Source organism: Microcebus murinus, chromosome 7 (genome assembly GCF_040939455.1).
Source record: "Microcebus murinus isolate Inina chromosome 7, M.murinus_Inina_mat1.0, whole genome shotgun sequence".
Lineage (NCBI taxonomy): Eukaryota > Metazoa > Chordata > Mammalia > Primates > Cheirogaleidae > Microcebus > Microcebus murinus.
Window position 1 is genome coordinate 7,501 of NC_134110.1, and position 17,448 is coordinate 24,948.

Here is a 17,448-nt window from a genome sequence, read left to right on the forward strand (position 1 = left end):
AATGTGTTTGAGGCTTCAGTGGTTATTTCCACACATGCGCAGTGCGGTGTCCATTTTCAGAGCTGCAGCAGCCATTTTGGCATATGCACAGTAGGTGGGGCTATTTTCAGAGCTTTGGTGGCCATTTTGCGGGCTGTGACTGGTGTTTTGGTGCATGTGCAGTGTCGGTGGCCATTTTCAGAGCTCTAAGGGACATTTTGGGTCATGCTTGATGGCAGTGGAGTTTGGGGCGCATGTGTGATGTAGGTGACATTTTCAGAGTTGTGGTGGCCATTTTGGTGCATGTGCAGCCATGGGTCATAATATCGTTGTTTTGGTAGCCCTGTTGGTGGCTCCAGCTGCCATTTTGGCACATGCGCGGCATCGGGGCCTGTTTTGGGGCCATGGAGGCCATTTTTGGTGCATGTGCAGTTGTGAGGGACATTGTTGGAGTTCTAGCAGCCATTTTGGCAGCTGCAATAGTCATTAGGGGGCATGCATGGCCGAGGGTAACATCTTTAGATTTGCGGCAGACATTTTGGCTGCTCTGGCGGCCATTTTGGTGCATGTACAGCAGCAGAACTCATTTTTGGGCCAGCGATGGTCATTTCCTTGGCTGCAATGATCATTTTGTCACATGCGCGGCAACAGGGCGATTTTCACATCTGCAACGACCATTTTTGTACATGCGTGAGTGTCGGGGACATTTTTAGAGTTGCAGCAGCCATTTTGCCAGTTTCAATGGCCATATTGGCACATGCACAGCTGCTGTAGCCATTTTGGCGCATGTGCGGCTGCTGCAGCCCTTTTGGAGCATGTGTAGCTTTGGGGGACATTATTGAAGTTGTGGCAGCCATTTTGGTCACTTTGACTGCCATTTTGGCACATGCGCAGTGGTGGGGGCCATTTTCTCGTCTGTGGAAGCTATTTTGGCGTTTGCGCATTGGTGGGAGCCATTTTCATCAGTGGCGGTGGCCATTTTAGGTCATGCGCGGCAGTGGGTGGCCATTTTCAGGCATGCACGGCAGTGGCGGTGGCCATTTTGATGCATGCGTGGCACTGGGTGGCCATTTTAGGGCATGCTCGGTGCTGACGGCGGCCATTTTGATGCATGTGCGATACTGGGTGGCCATTTTAGGGAATGCGCGGTGCTGAAGGCGGCCATTTTGATCCATGCATACAAGTGGGTGGCCATTTTAGAGTATGCGTGGTGGTGACTGCGGCCATTTTGACGGATGCGTGCAAGTGGGTGGCCATTTTAGAACATGCGTGGAGGTGGGCAGCCTTTTTAGAGCATGAGTGGTGCTGACTGTGGCCATTTTGATGCATGGGTGCAAGTGGGTGGCCATTTTAGAGCATGCGTGAAGTTGGGCGGCCATTTTAGAGTATGTGCGGTGCTGAGGGCAGCCATTTTGGCGCATGCATGGCCGATGGGGACGTTATTGGAGTTGCGGCAGCCATTTGGGTGGCTTTGGCGCCCATTTTGGCACATACACAAAGGCCTGGCCCATTTTCACAGCCACAGGGGCCATTTTGGCACATGCCCTGTGACGAGGGCTAATTTTGGACCTGCGACGGCCATTTTAGTGGCTCCAATGGCCATGTTGGCACATGCGCAGCAGTGGGGGTCTTTTTCAGCTGTCCGGCAGTCATTTTCGCACAGACGGCGGCCATTTTTTGCATGCGCCCTGGCAGAAGCCATTTTCGGAGCTCCAGCGGCCATTTTCGGGAGTGTGATGGTGAGTTTGTTGCATGTAAGGCAGCGGCAGCTATTTGGAAGGCTGCGATAGCCATTTTGACTCATCACTGAGGCGTTGGTTATTTTTGCAGCTGCGGTGACTGTTGTGGTGCATATACGGCCGTGGGAGACGTTTTCAGAGTTGTGGCAGACATTTTGGCGGCTACAAGGGCCATTTTGGAGCATGTGCAATGGCAGGGGTGTGTTTTCTGAGCTGCAGTGGCCATTTTGGCGAATGCGCGATGGCAGGGGCCATTTTTCTCATCTGTGGCAGCCGCCATTTTCGGCAGTGGCGGCGGCCATTTTCACACATGCATGGCAGTGGGTGGCCATTTTAGGGCATGCACAGCACTGGCGGTGGCCATTTTGTCACATGCGCGGCAGTGGGTGACCATCTTAGAGCATGTGCACACTGGTGGCTGCCATTTTGGCACATTGTGGAGGTTGGCAGCCATTTCGGAGCATGCGCAGTGCTGACAGCAGCCATTTTGACGCATGAGCGGAGGTGGAGGGACATTTTAGAGCATGCGTGGAGGTGGGTGGGCATTTTAGAGCATACGTGGCACTGGCTGCGGCCATTTTAAAGAATGCACAGTGCTGACAGTAGCCATTTTGGCGCATGCGTGGCTGCAGGGAACAGTATTAGAGTTGTGGCAGCCATTTTGGTGGTTTTGGTGACCATTTTGGCACATGCGCAAAGGTCTGGCCCTTTATCACAGCCACAGGGGCCATTTTGGCACACGTGAAGTGATGAGGGGTATTTTTGGACCTCTAGCGGCCATTTTAATGGCTGCAATGGCAATATTGGTGCATGCGCAGCAGCGGGGGTCTTTTTCCGTTGTCTGGCAGCCATTTTGGTGGCTGCCACAGCCATTTCTTCTCATGCACCCTGGCAGGGGCCATTTTCAGAGCTCCAGAGGCCATTTTCGGGGTTTTGATGGTAATTTTGGCGCATGTGAGGCGTCAGCGGATATTTGGAAGGCTGGGGCAGCCATTTTGACTCATCGCTGAGGCGTTGGTTATTTTCGTGGCTGCGGGGACCATTATGGCGCAAATACAGCTGTGGGAGACATTTTCAGAGTTGTGGCAGACATTTTGGCAGCTGCAAGGCCCATTTTGGCGCATGGGCGATGGCGGGGGCCATTTTCTCCACTGTGGTAGCCATTTTGGCATTTGCACAGTGGCAGGAGCCATTTTCGGCAGTGGTGGCGGCCATTTTCGCACATGCGCGACAGTGGGCGGCCATTTTAAGGCATGCGTGGCACTGGAGGCAGCCATTTTAGGGCATTCGCGGCACTGGCAGCTGCCATTTTGACGCATACGTGTCAGTGGGCAGCCATTTTAAGGCATGCGTAGTGCTGACAGTGGTCATTTTGGTGCATGCATGGAGGTGGGCAGCCATTTGAGCATGCGTGGAGGCGCATGGCCATTTTAGAGCATGCGCTGCACTGGCTGCAGCCATTTTAGAGCATGCACGGTGCTGACGGCAGCCATTTTGGTGGCTTTGAGTGCCATTTTGGCACATGCGCAAAGACCTGGCCCTTTTTCACAGCCACAGGGGCCATTTTGGCACACGCGCTGTGATGAGGACTATTTTTGGACCTGCGACGGCCATTTTAGTGGCTGCAATGGCAATATTGGCGCATGTGCACCAGCGGGGGTCTTTTTTGGATGTCCGGCGGCCATTTTAGTGGCTGCAATGGCAATATTGGTGCATGCGCAGCAGCGGGGGTCTTTTTCCGTTGTCCGGCGGCCATTTGGGTGGCTGCAGCGGCCATTTCCTCTCATGCACCCTGGCAGGGGCCATTTTCAGAGCTCCAGAGGCCATTTTCGGGGTTGTGATGGTGATTTTGGCGCATGTGAGGCGGCCGTGGCTATTTGGAAGGCTGGGGCAGCCATTTTGACTCATCGCTGAGGCGTTGGTTATTTTTGCGGCTGCAGTGACCATTGTGGCGCAAATATGGCTGTGGGAGACATTTGCAGAGTTGTGGCAGACATTTTGGCGGCTGCAAGGGCCATTGTGGCATAAGCACAATGGCAGGGGTGCATTTTCTGAGCTGCAGTGGCCATTTTGGCACATGGGCAATGGCGGGGGCCATTTTCTCGTCTGTGGCAGCCATTTCGGCATTTGCATAGTGGCGGGAGTCATTTTCAGCAGTGGTGGTGGCCATTTTCGCACATGCGCGGCAGTGGGCAGCCATTTTAGGGCATGCGTGGCACTGGCGGCTGCCATTTTGACGCATGCGCGGCAGTGGGCGGCCATTTTAGGGCATGCACCGTGCCAACAGCAGCCATTTTGGTGCATGTGTAGAGGTGGCCTGCCATTTCAGAGCATCCATGGAGGTGGGTGGCCATTATAGAGCATGTGCGGTGCAGACGGCAGCCATTTTGACGCATGCACGGCAGCAGTGTCCCTTTTTGTGCGTGTGCGCCACTGGCAGTGGCCATTTTGGTGCATGCGTGGAGGTGGGCAGCCATTTTCGGGCATGTGTGGTGCTGATAGCAGCCATTTTGACGCATATGTGACAGCAGTGTCCCTGTTTTTTCACATGTGTGGCGCTGGTGGCAGCCATTTTGCACATGCGCCCTGGTCGGTGGCTATTCTCGCACATGCACTTCAGTGGCAGCCACCATTTTGCGCATGCAAAGCTGCAGTGTTTCATTTTTCGCATCTGTGGCCCTGGCTGTGGCCATTTTGGCGCGTGCGCGATGGCCAATTTTGCGCATGCGTGTGACTGGTGGCCATTTGCACGCATGTATGGGGCATGGCACCATTTTGGCGCATGCGTGGCTTTAGTGGTCATTACTGCCTGTGTGCAGCAGTGGTGGCCATTGTCAGGTATGCGGGACGGCAGTGGCCATTTTCGCGTATGTGTGGTGCTCGTGCCCCTTCTTGCATGCGCAGTCCGGCTTTTCTCGCACATGTGCGCAGTACCGCCCTTCTCCCATGTGGGCAGCGGTGTGGCGCCATCTGGTGCTTCCCGTCTGCAGCGTCTGGCCTCATGCAGGGCGCCGGCCCGTCCTTTCTCATCCGAGTTGTGTTGCGGGTTCTTGAGTTTGTCTTCACCTGCGCTGCTGCGTGACCTCACTGCCGTACAGTTTCACAGGCGGCTGTTCCCATTTTCCCTGCTCGGATGTCTCGCTCGGTGGGTTCCTATCACAAAAAGAATCAATTTGTTTGCACATTGATTCAGCGGACATATAGGAGGGTATCTTGTAATAAGTCCTTTGATTTAGGGCATTTCAAATAACGTGTTGGCTGTAGCGACCATAAACTCCTGACGGATGCTTTGTCACAGTCCTGGGAACCGGCCAGCTGCTCGCTCTTCACCCCTCCGGATGTCCCATAGCCAAGAAAACAAGAGACAACATTGGATTTCTCAATGTTACGCTGTCACAGTAAACACTCGGCGGTTCCTCGTGCCGTAGTTGCCACAATCTAAGCCACTGAGGGATCACAGCTCCCTTCCAGGGAAGGAAACTGGCAACACGAGAGGGGATGTGGCTTCAAAGACGCCTGGATTTCTCAGAGAATGGCTAACGCTAGTTTATGAGATGGGGTCACACCAGGTCAGCTGACCTGCTATGTTGGGAGAGATCTTTCAGGTCATTAGGAAGCAGAGAGCCGCAGGTGGACAGTCGCTGGCTCAGCAGGTGTTTGTGGAGTGGCGACTGCGACCCAGCACTGCAGCAGGTGCCAGGGACACAGAGGGAGATGGGAAGACTTTTTCCCTGGGTGGACAGCACTTCCCACCCCACACACAGCGTGGAGAAGGAGCCCGACATTGGGGACAGTTGGGTGTCACCCCCACTCTAGGGGAGGATCTTTGCCCCTGGTTGGACAGCACTTCCCACCCCGCACACAGCGAAGAGAAGGAGCCCGGCATTGGGGACAGATAGGTATTGGCACCACTCTAGGGAAATATCTCAAGTTAAAAGAAAGTCTTAGGAACATGCTAAATGTAAAAGAATAATTTAGATGAGTCTAATTTGATAATATCAAAGTTCATGAAAAGAGTACTTAACGTTTATCTAGATATATTGCTCTTTTACATTTACTCCATTTTTATAACACTGTTTAAAGTAATCCATATTGCACTATTAATGTCAATTTATTGATTGTTGAAAATGCATTAACTGGTGACCTATGACCTGCTGACATATGACACCTTAATAAACTTTCAACATCCCCAGAGTACTTTGCACACTTGAAAGAATAAGAAAATGAGGCTTTTTAAAGTGAAAGAGGCCAACTTCCCTCCCACAGTCAGTGGTGTTTTGACTCTTTGCCTCTATGCTTCTCTTATACACAGAAAGAACACCACAAACATAGAGTTGATGGTTTAATCATTGTTAAGAAACCTGAAATTGTCAGTTTCACCTTTCACTGAACTTGAAAACGTACTATTTTTAGTCACATTTCCTCTGTCAGTCAAACTGGTTTAACCAGTTTGGCCCCTCTTGAGAATCCAGGGAGGCCCAAAGCCAACACGCTCTGCTGCTGGCACCTCTGAGAGCCCCGAAACCCACCCAGACGTTCACCAAGAAGCATGACTGACTCCTGAGAGACACACACATAAAGCCATGGAAACAGTTATTGAGCTTCAGCCTCTGGGTGAGAGTGCCAAGTTAGTCTCTCTTCATAAAAGCAATCACAGCTTGAGGACACTCACATTTGCCTCTTTTGCCAGCACCAGATCTGCCTCCCATGAATCTTTCCCTTCCATGAGGAACACTGTAGTGGACTGATATATATTTTCCTAGTTTAAGTGTGGGGCGCGGTGCCAACGCCATTACAAGATGGCGCCTGTTTCCGGCTTTGCCTAGAGCAGTAAACAAGTTCAGCGCACGCGCAATTGTCGGTTACCCTGTGGCGCAAGCATGCAAATGAAGGATCCTACATGGACCAATGCTTTGGCGGCTCGACAGCTGAGCGGCCTATCCCAGCTTAGGGGTTGTGCTTCTAGGGTATATAGCAGCCTGCGTGCTGCCGGGCTGGGTCTTCCGCATCATGTAAGTCTAAAGGGAACCCCATTAAAGCACTGTCAGAAGAACTCCAGTTGCCGCATCTTCCTTGCTGGCGAGGCGGGCGCGACATTTAAGAATTAAAGTTAGTGAGTAATGTACATGTTCTGCCCAGAGCATTTGAAAGTAATCTGTTCCGTACAGGCTCCCTGTGATAAACAAAGGTGTTGCCTAGAGGCAAAACAAAGGACATGAGCTGCGAGTAGCAAGAGCAGCCCCGCCCCATGGCATTGGTAAACACACGATAAACACATTGTTCCTGTGATTGCTGTGTACACCTCATAAGATGGCTGGTTAGTCAATGACGGGTGAGACCCCTCAAGGGAGGGGCGACCTAAGCCATGCACAGCTGCCGGGGTTCAGCAGAAGATCTTAGGGGGTCACCCTAAGAGAAGCTTGGGATGAGAAATGCTCCCTGTGTCTCACCTTGCCCATCCTTGCTAATCTCGGTCCTTTATCTACGCCTGGCACCTAGAGCAACCACCTGGAGATTCTGAGTCAGGGGACGTCTGCTTCCCTAAGGCTATGCGTTCCGGAATTTACAGCCATTGCTGCCACACCTGGGCAGTTACGTAAAAGGAACTAACTTTAATCTTTTAGAGTATAAAAATAAAACTGACCCGGTGTATTATTACTCGAGTCAACCATCTGTCTGTGTGTCTGTTTTTCTTTGTGTTCTGCGTGTTTGTGTTTTATGTTCTGTGTTCATCCTCCGTCCTGCAAACAGGCCACGACAAACACAACTTCTCCACTCTGCCTGTGGCACCGATCATTCTTTCAGGATCAAGATCTACGGCAAAGCCTCTTGGTTTGTCAGCAGTGTCTCTTTTCTTCTTTGATTTGCTATCAGCACATTCATTGTCAGATAAAGATTTTCTTTTTTGTACAACCTTTTTCTTTACCAGCTTTTTGAGAATTAAGAAATGCTTCAATTAACTCTGGACAATCTGAATTTTCCTCAGGTTCCCAAGTACTGTCAGCATCTGCAAATCCCTTCCACTGCAGGAAACACTCCACTTTCCCATTTACTACACATGGATCCAGTACTTTTCCATTGCAAATTCTTCAGGCTCTACCTCTTCAACCTTTTCACCCTTCGTGTTCTGTTTCTTTCCTGTTTTTTGCAATGTAGTTCTATTGCAGGCCATTTTTTATTGGAGACTTGAAGAGGTATTATTCATTACCTCTGAGCTGCTAGAGCCCTGCATGTCTCAAGCCATGAGGCTTTATTTCCTATAAAAGTTTACAACCTTCAGGCTGAGAAGTGGGTCTCTGGCCAAAACTAGAGGCAGGTAGTTCAAAGGAGGGATTAGGGCAGGAGCTTTATGCCAAATAGGCTGACTAAACATACATATTCAACAGGTTATAGGAGGAGCTATGAATATTCACAAGGGAGAGTCACACACGTGCAGGTTAGATAAACATGTATGTTACATACAGCCCATGTTCACTTTGGGGTAAAGACTTAACATTTACATGCATCCCAATTAGGCCCTACACATCAAAAGATGGAAGAGGCACACAGAAGTGCTCGAGTGGGCAGCCTCTGCAAACCAGCCAGAGCCAGTCCATGGGCGGTGGACCCTTGCCAGGAGAAAGTTGCTTAGATCAGTCTCAGTCCAGTCAAAGCTGCAGTTATGGCTCGTGGAACAAAGGGGTGGGGGTCAGTTATCATTCCGCAGTGCATGAGCGGCAGTTGTTTCAATATTGCTTATCTCCAGGCTAGCGCTTGTTTAGCTGCTGGAGAAAAACAAAAACCTTGTGGCAGAACAGTTTATGCTTTAAGTGTGGGGTGCACGACTTAGCCCTTGTCTGGCAGGACCTTAGATCTTGTTTATAATTTGGTATCTTGTTGCCACAGAGTCCATTTTGTCACTCATATGATGCCTATTTTTAGCATTAATGCTAGTCAGTCGTTGTGTCTAAACTACTAATGGAGAAGGGTATACAGAAGCATGTCTGACCTCTCATCCCATCATGGCCAGGGAGGTCAGTTTTAGGGTTTCTCTGGGGTCCCCTTGGCAAAGAGGATGTCCATTCAGTCAGTGGTGGGACTTAGGATTTTATTTTTAGTTCTCGTGCTTCTGTACTGTGAAATAATATGCAGCCATTTAAAGTTTGTATAACATAAAAAAATTTAGTGGCAGCATTCCATTTGAATATATAATACACATATGATACAGATTTTGAAAGTAACTAATAAGTTTTTATGAAGAATAAAGCTAATATTTCTCATCATGACCTGTACAATTAGTTATTTTTGGCCAGAATATAGGTTGGATTGGTTTAAATGTGAAGTTTGTTTTATAATAATTGTATATCAATTGTAATTTTGAAGCACTTTTGAGCCAGATAATTGCTTTTGAAGAAATAGCTAACAATGGTTGTATCTTCTTAAATGATAATCAATTTATTAATAAATTGAACATATTTGTGTGTAACAAATATAAATTTTCATATTGTTTAAATGTTTATATATTTATTATGACCAATTTTATTAGGGTTTTTTAATGTACTGGGATATTCAAACTTTATTTTAAAATGTTTATAAATCCCTTTGTAATGGTTTCTTATTTGAGCTATGGACTGGTCGTGTGACCTCAAAGACAATGGCATACCTACTTTGCTCGCAGACAAGCACAGTATAGTGAATAGGGAAACCGTGAGGGCTATGGACTGAACTTTCCCCAGAATTCAAATATTGAAGCTCTAAGCTGTGACAATATTGAAGATATGGCATTCATAAGCATACGGCCCTGGTACAATGACGCAATAGGAGTAGCACCCTCGTAAGAGCCAACAGAGGGCCTGTTCACGCTCTCTGAGCTCGCTCTCTACCCGCCCTCCATGTGGCACAGTGAGGAGGCAGCTGTCTGCAAGCCAGGAAGAGGCCCTCACCAGACACCAAATTGCTCAGCACACTGGTCTTGAACTTTCCAGCTCTCAGAACTGCGAGAAGATACATTTCTGTTGCTTAAACCACCCAGGCTGTGGAATTTTATTATGGTAGCCAAAGTAGACTAATAACAATGAGTCGATTAGTCCATATTCCTCAACTAAATTTTATTCATATGTTATGATTTTCCTCAAGTTAGGGTTTGAATCATACCATTATTGATCACTTTGATTTTCCATTCTTCTATTACAATTTGATAAAGCCACACCAGGAGCAGAAGAAGGAAAAGGAGCAGCAAAGAGTAGAGAAAATCAAACTGCAAGCAAGTGCCTCATTACACGCTATTTATTACTCACGGGCTCAGGTGTACTCGGAGACCAGCACATGTTCCATAACCAGGAAGGGGAACATGGAGGGAAGAAGTCTCCTGGACTCAGCCCCTCTCCTGTCCAACAACCTCATTACACGCTATTTATTACTCATGGGCTCAGGTGTACTCAGAGACCAGCACATGTTCCACGACGATGAAGGGGAATGTGGAAGAAAAAAGTCTCCTGGACTCAGCTCCTCTCCTGTACAACAGCCTCATTACACGCTGATTATTTATTACTCACGGGCTCAGGTGTGCTCGGAGACCAGCACATGTTCCATGACAATGAAGAGGAACGTGGAGGGAAGAAGTTTCCTGGATTCAGCCCCTCTCCTGTCCAACAACCTAATTACACGCTATTTATTACTCACGGTGCTCAGGTATGCTCGGAGACCAGCACATGTTCCATGACAATGAAGGGCAACATGGAGGGAAGAAGTTTCCTGGACTCAGCCTCTCTGCTGTCCAACATCCTCATTACATGCTATTTATTACTCACGGGCTCAGGTGTACTCGGACACCAGCACATGTTCCATGACCAGGAAGTGGAACATGGAGGGAAGAAGTCTCCTGGACTCAGCCCCTCTCCTGTCCAACAGCCTCATTACACGCTATTTATTACTCACAGTGCTCAGGTATGCTCGGAGACCAGCACATGTTCCATGACAATGAAGGGGAACATGGAGGGAAGAAGTCTCCTGGACTCAGCCTCTCTGCTGTCCAACATCCTCATTACATGCTATTTATTACTCACGGGCTCAGGTGTACTCGGACACCAGCACATGTTCCATGACCAGGAAGGGGATCGTGGAGGGAAGAAGTCTCCTGGACTCAGTCCCTCTCCTGTCCAAAGCCTCATTACACGCTGACTATTTATTACTCATGGGCTCAGGTGTACTCGGAGACCAGTGCATGTTCCATGACCAGGAAGGGGAACATGGAGGGAAGAAGTCTCCTGGACTCAGTCCCTCTCCTGTCCAACAGCCTCATTACACGCTATTTATTACTCATGGGCTCAGGTGTGCTCGGAGACCAGCACATGTTCCATGACAATGAGGGGAATGTGGAGGGGGGAAGTTTTCTGGACTCAGCCCCTCCCCTGTACAACAGCCTCATTACATGCTATTTATTACTCACGGGCTCAGGTGTGCTCGGAGACCAGCACATGTTCCATGACAATGAGGGGAATGTGGAGGGGGGAAGTTTTCTGGACTCAGCCCCTCCCCTGTACAACAGCCTCATTACACGCTATTTATTACTCACGGGCTCAGGTGTGCTTGGAGACCAGCACATGTTCCATGACAATGAGGGGAATGTGGAGGGGGGAAGTTTTCTGGACTCAGCCCCTCCCCTGTACAACAACCTCAATACACAGTATTTATTACTCACTCGCTCAGGTGTGCTTGGAGACCAGCACATGTTCCATGATGATGAAGGGGAATATGGAGAGAAGTCTCCTGGACTCAGCCCCTCTCCTGTCCAACAGCCTCATTACATGCTGACTATTTATTACTCACAGTGCTCAGGTGTACTCGGACACCAGCACATGTTCCATGACGATGAGGGGAACCTGGAGGGAAGAAGTCTCCTGGATTCAGCCCCTCTCCTGTCCAACAACCTCATAATGAGTTATTTATTACTCACGGGCTCAGGTGTACTCGGAGATCAGCACATGTTTCATGACCAGGAAGGGGAACCTGGAGGGAAGAAGTCTCCTGGACTCAGCCCCTCTCCTGTCCAACAACCTAATTACACGCTATTTATTACTCACGAACTCAGGTGTACTCGGAGACCAGCACATGGTTCATGCCAATGAAGAGGAACGTGGAGGGAAGAAGTGTCCTGGACTCACCCCCTCTCCTGTCCAACAACTTCATTACATGCTATTTATTACTCACGGGCTCAGGTGTGCTTGGAGATCAGCACATGTTCCATGATGATGAAGGGGAACATGGAGGGAAGAAGTCTCCTGGACTCGGCCCCTCTCCTGTCCAACAACCTAATTATACTCTATTAATTACTCACAGGCTCAAGTGTACTCAGAGACCAGCACATGTTCCATGACAATGAAAAGGAACATGGAAGGAAGAAGTCTCCTGGACTGAGCCCCTCTCCTGTCCAACAGCCTCATTACAGGCTGACTATTTATTACTCACGGGCTCAGGTGTGCTTGGAGACCAGCACATGTTCCATGACAATGATGGAAAACATGGAGGAAAGAAGTCTCCTGGATTTAGCTCCTCTCATGTCCAACAACCTAGGGTTGCAGAAATGCCATTGTACAGTGTGAACTCAAATAGCACAGACCTTGGATTGAGAGAGACTTGGGTGTGTGATCTGGGAAAATCCACTTAGAAATTCTGAAATTTAGCTTCTGCTACATAAAACATGGATAAAAATAGTTACCTCACAGGGCATCCTGAGAATCAACATAGCCCATGGCATTATGCAAAATGGTTGCTGTAAGGCTGGTGGCGGCCCCCTCCCTTCCCTAGATCAAAAAGAAAAGACTCATGAGACCAGACCCGCCAAGGACAAAACTGCCAGGCCCCACTGAGAGGATCCACACCCAGATGTCCATCTAGATAAGAATGTTTTGGCTCCTGGATTCCACAAATACCTCCAGCCCCTCCTAAAATCCCCAGCTCTTCCCGCCAAAAGTCCCTAGCCAGGCCCAAAGGATATAAAAGGCCTCAGCCCCGTCAAACTGTGGCGACTTCCAGGGCCCCCTGCTCTTGGGGGCCCCAGAACCTCGTCCACGAGTGTATAATAAAGCCACGTGGTTTGGCCCCCCACTCTTTCTCTTTCTGTGTCTCTTTTCTTTTCGCCACCGCCGAAAAACCTTACAGTTGCTGTTATTAATATTAGTAAGAGAAGGAATTTAACTCAGAGGAACTATGGTGCCTGACATGATAAGCCATAAAAGTTTAATGCAGTGTAGAAAACGTGAAACCCAAGGCTACCTGTGTGGTATTATCTTAATGGGGGAAGAATCACAAGAAGCCTTCACTCCACTTGTAGAAAAATTGTTACTTCCTCATTTCTAGAGCCACCTGAGGCCTTAGACTTGGCTGTTTCTGTGGGACCTGAACTCTAGCCCCAGCTCCTTGTTCTTAAACATGCAGCTCTGCCTCTGGGCATCAAGGTTTCTAAACACTTCATGTGATCCCTGACATCTGTATCTAGCTAATTTAGCTAGTGATTTAAAGCTTCATTTACAGAAATGAAAATTGGTTTTTTTTCATTTGATTAATCTCACTTTCATGAATATAATAGAATGTTTATTCTTATGACCAAAAATATGTCAGCAGTGATAAGAAAGAAAAACTAATCCTAGGTCAGAGCCTATTTGCTAACAAGAAAGGGCTAAGAAGTTCCTGCTTCCTGTGGCACATAAACCCTAACATCCGAAGGGAGCCAGCTAACCCGAGTTCAAAAGAAAAGAAGTTATAGACTCTTGTACCCTGCTGGCTGGTAGTCTTCATCACCCCTCGCAAACACGAAATCACAGAGAGCCGTTCCTAAGCATCCACGAGCGCCTGTTACAAATCCTCTCCTGCACACTGTGCAGCTCACACACCACCGCTGCGAAGACACCCGCAACGTCAAGGTGCGGATTAAACCATCAATGGATAAATCGTCATCCACCAAAACCAACCAGAAGCTTGAAATAAAGTATTTTGTCAACAAATAAATATTTTTCACATGCACTATTTTGATAAACCTTGCCTAAAATAACTTAGAAAACTTCTGATAATCACTTGAAAAGTTCTAAAATGAATGATGCACGTTAATATGGAAGAGATAATTATTTTCCTTAAATACATGTGAACTAAAATAAAATCTTAAGCTTCCCCCCAGCTGACTGAATGGACGCTATCTTGGCCAAGGGGACCCCAGAACTACCCTGAAGCTGAGTTGCTGGCCATGACAAGGAGGTCAGACATGCCTTATCATGTGCCCCCTCTCCCTTCTCAGGGAGAGGTGTCCCTTGTAACTCAGTAACAGGCCTGTGGCTATGCAAGACAAAGCTTAACCCACACCTCCAGGTCATCAGTTTACTTAACAGATCACCTGAGTCTGGTATTTGTCCAGTGGCTGCTCTCTGATTACAGACTTTCTTACCTTAACTTAAAACATCCCAGGCCTTTAGACAAAGCTTCATTTCTTTAACCAATTACAAATCAAAAAATATTCAAACTCTTCTATAACCTGTAAGCCCCCCAATGTCCTGCCTTTTTGGGCCAAACCAATGTACACCTTCCATGTACTGATTTATGACTTTAAGTGTAATTCCTGTTCCCTGAAATGTATAAAACCAAACTGTGACCCAGCCATAGCGAGTCTGCTTGCTCAAGGTTTCTTGGGAGTGGCTCCAGGCCATGGTTCTCAAATTTGGATCAGAATAAACCTCTTTAAAAATATTTTACAGAGTTTGGGTTCTTTTCTGTTGACACACACAAGGACAGGGAAGAAATAGAATTTTGCACAAGAAGATATTAATTTATTTCCCCTTTACTATTACCTGAATTTTAAAAATAGCAATATATAATATTAATTAAATTACTTAATTTTAACCTCCTATATTAAGCCTTTCACATGGCTTAAGTTTTCTTTATTTTGTGTACATGAAACTTACATCCATGACTATTATGTAGACAAAGCATATGTCTAAGAAATTAATGCACTTAATGAGGAAATAAAGAATACCCTGTAACCTAACATGATAACACAGGATCTCTGAGGAAAAAAATTCTCAGTTCTTCAGTTCTCAGGGTTTTCTCACTTGAAAAATAAAAACTGCCAAACAATGGACAATAGAACTCATCCATCCCAAAAGGGGAGGGTGGGCAGAGAAACAAAACTAAGCTCTGGAAGAACAGACGCACTGAGATTGATACACCAGGCAGAGTTGTGCCCTACCCTTTTCCGATGAAAGAATCTAAAATCTTGGAACACAGCTGGGCTCATTACCTAAGTGGACAGAGCAGCGACAGTCCCGTCCCTCTGGGAGCTCCAGCCCCGGGTGCCACCTTCAGCAGACCAGGGGACTGCAGTGCAGGTTCAGTGACAAAGCTCCTGCAGACTCCTGGGGGTCAGATTCCTTGTGGCAGGAGTGGCTCGTACAACAAGTCTTTTTCCCTTCACAGTCGTCCTCCGCCCCAGGTGTTCCCTCGGGTAGTTTCTTCTCCCCCAACTCTGTATGCAGATTTGGCAACTCAGTTGATTTTGTGAGAGAGAGGTTAAATTGGTGACATTTTTTGAACTGTACGTCAGTCAGGAAATGAAGCTTAATTTTTGACATTGTGAAGTTTTCTTTCAAGCATCACAGCCCTGTGTCATTTGTGTTTCAGTACAATGTTGTTCCATCATCAATTAAAAATTTTGAGATGACACAACTCAATGATTTCATATCTCTTTGCAATGTAATAATTTCTTTATAGGACAAAGGCTGAATATAATTGGTGAGATTGACAATGCCTAGCAACGTGTTAAAAACAAAAAAGACATGCAAGAGCTAAGAGAGGAGAAAACAGGAGAAAATCTACTAATGAATGAAGAAGCGAGAGAGTATTAAATGACAATTGTATGTGTGATGTAACGCCAAACTGCAGAGCTGACAACTTCTAAAATTCATAAATAAATATATGAGATTAGCTAGACAGACTACTTTTGTTTATAATACTATCAGTGATATCAAGATACATCAACTCTATTATCGTACCATAATAATGATGGTTACAGCACTTCTTATCTCCAGTATATTTTACGGAATATATGTTCCCTTGACTAAAATTTCTTATGATCATATGTAGGCATAAGAATAAATTTTACAGTTCTTAAATCACTACAGCCCTTGGTGCTCATGGTGCGGGGGTGACGGTGGGGAGCATTCCCTCCTGGCCAGGCTGCGGAACCAGTTAGATTCTGAGTTCAGGGTATTCAGAGCCAGGATTTAGAAATTCAAATTCAGATGGGCTCACTGTCCTGTGACTTTCAGAAAAATGATGAGGGAGGAAACAATTAAGGGGAAAACATAGGGAATGAAAGGAGTGCATATATAAACATTAGTTGTTAGATACTGACTTTCTTGGCCACCCCAGACCCACTAAATCAGAAACTCTGAGGGTGTAGCTTCCCAAGTAATTCTGATGCACCCTCCCAAGTAGTTTCAGGACCAACCCTTCCATAAAAAAAGAAAGAAAGAACCATAACCCTGAAGAAACAAACCATATATTTGAAAGCATAAAGTCCCGAGCTCATCAGAGTCCACCAACAGGCGTGGGATAGAGGGTTGAGCCAGTGCCTAGGTCCACCCCAGGTCCGATTACTTCCCAGCTGTGAAACCCTGGGCAAGTTCCTGTCTCAGCCCGTTTCCTTGCCTGTAAAATGGAGCTAACACCTACGGAATCAGCGGTCCTGAGGTTAGAAGTAACACCTGTACAGGCTGGACGCCTGAAAGGTACTTAGCGGCGGCTCCATTTGCTCCACCTGGTGGACGGTGAGGGCGTTCATAACATACCACCCCAAAATATGCACCCTGGTATAGCGACTATTTTGAGTTAAAGGCACTTGGAAAGCAGCAGATGCAAAAAGGACACTCCGATGATCCCCATTTTTTCCCCTTAAAAACAGGAGATGAAATTCTTTGTGAGAGCCGCCATCCCTATAGCAGGAGAAAAGACACCCTCTCAGCATCGAGGACAAGAGGGTGAGACGCAGAGAATTCTGTGCAGACAGACTGGGTTCCAACAGTCCTCACCTTCCTTTAGCCTCCCGCATGTTTGAGTTACTTTTCCACAGTCGCCTCTCTCTTCAACCTACAAAAAAGTATTTAGGTTTTGGCAGTTCTTCGGGTCTTTGTTTCGTTCCCCGCTAACCGGTTCCCCGCCACACGCGCTCGGGCCCAGCCAGAGCCTGCAAGGCGGGCGCGCTCTGCCTCCCTCGCAGGCATCTGCGTGAAGGCCCAGCACGTCCCGGCTTCCGTCACACGCCTCCACACACCGTCTCTCAAGTCCCACGTCTGTCCGAGGACTCACGGAAAGCCAAGCGGCTCACGCCGCTCCCCACCGAGCCCGGGGGCCTGAGGCGCCGCGCGGGGTCAAAGGTCAGGCCGCTCGGGCCGGCGGGGGAGAGAGGCCCAGGGTCAAAGGTCAGACCGGCTCCGGGCCGGCGGGGAGAGGCCCAGGGGGAGCGCTCGCCCGGGTGGGCGCGGGAGGGGACGGCGGGCCCGCCCGGCCAGGTCCCGCGCTGGCAGCCCGGCTCTCCGCCTGCCGCGCGCCGCCGCCCCGCCGCAGCCTGCCCCGCCGGCCGGAAGTCCCGGTCGCCCCGCGCGGGCGCCGACACCGGCCTGGACGCCCCGGGCGGGCCCGGGCGCGACGCGACGCACCGCCCCTCTCCCCGCCCCGGGGCGGGGTCGCCGGCGCTCGGGGCCGCGTC

At 48.5% G+C, this 17,448-nt stretch overlaps 1 long non-coding RNA gene and 1 pseudogene across 1 annotated transcript; both read right to left on the minus strand.

Annotated features, from left to right (window-relative positions):
• Positions 1 to 6,311: 6,311 nt before the first annotated feature.
• Positions 6,312 to 8,120, minus strand: LOC142871838 (chromobox protein homolog 3-like; annotated as a pseudogene).
• Positions 8,121 to 14,511: 6,391 nt separating this feature from the next.
• On the minus strand, positions 14,512 to 17,388 carry LOC142871887 (uncharacterized). Its single transcript, XR_012920058.1, has 2 exons — positions 16,772 to 17,388; positions 14,512 to 15,207 (listed from the first exon to the last, which is right to left on the minus strand). It is a non-coding gene; the product is annotated as an uncharacterized LOC142871887 (long non-coding RNA).
• Between the last annotated feature and the right edge of the window lie 60 nt (positions 17,389 to 17,448).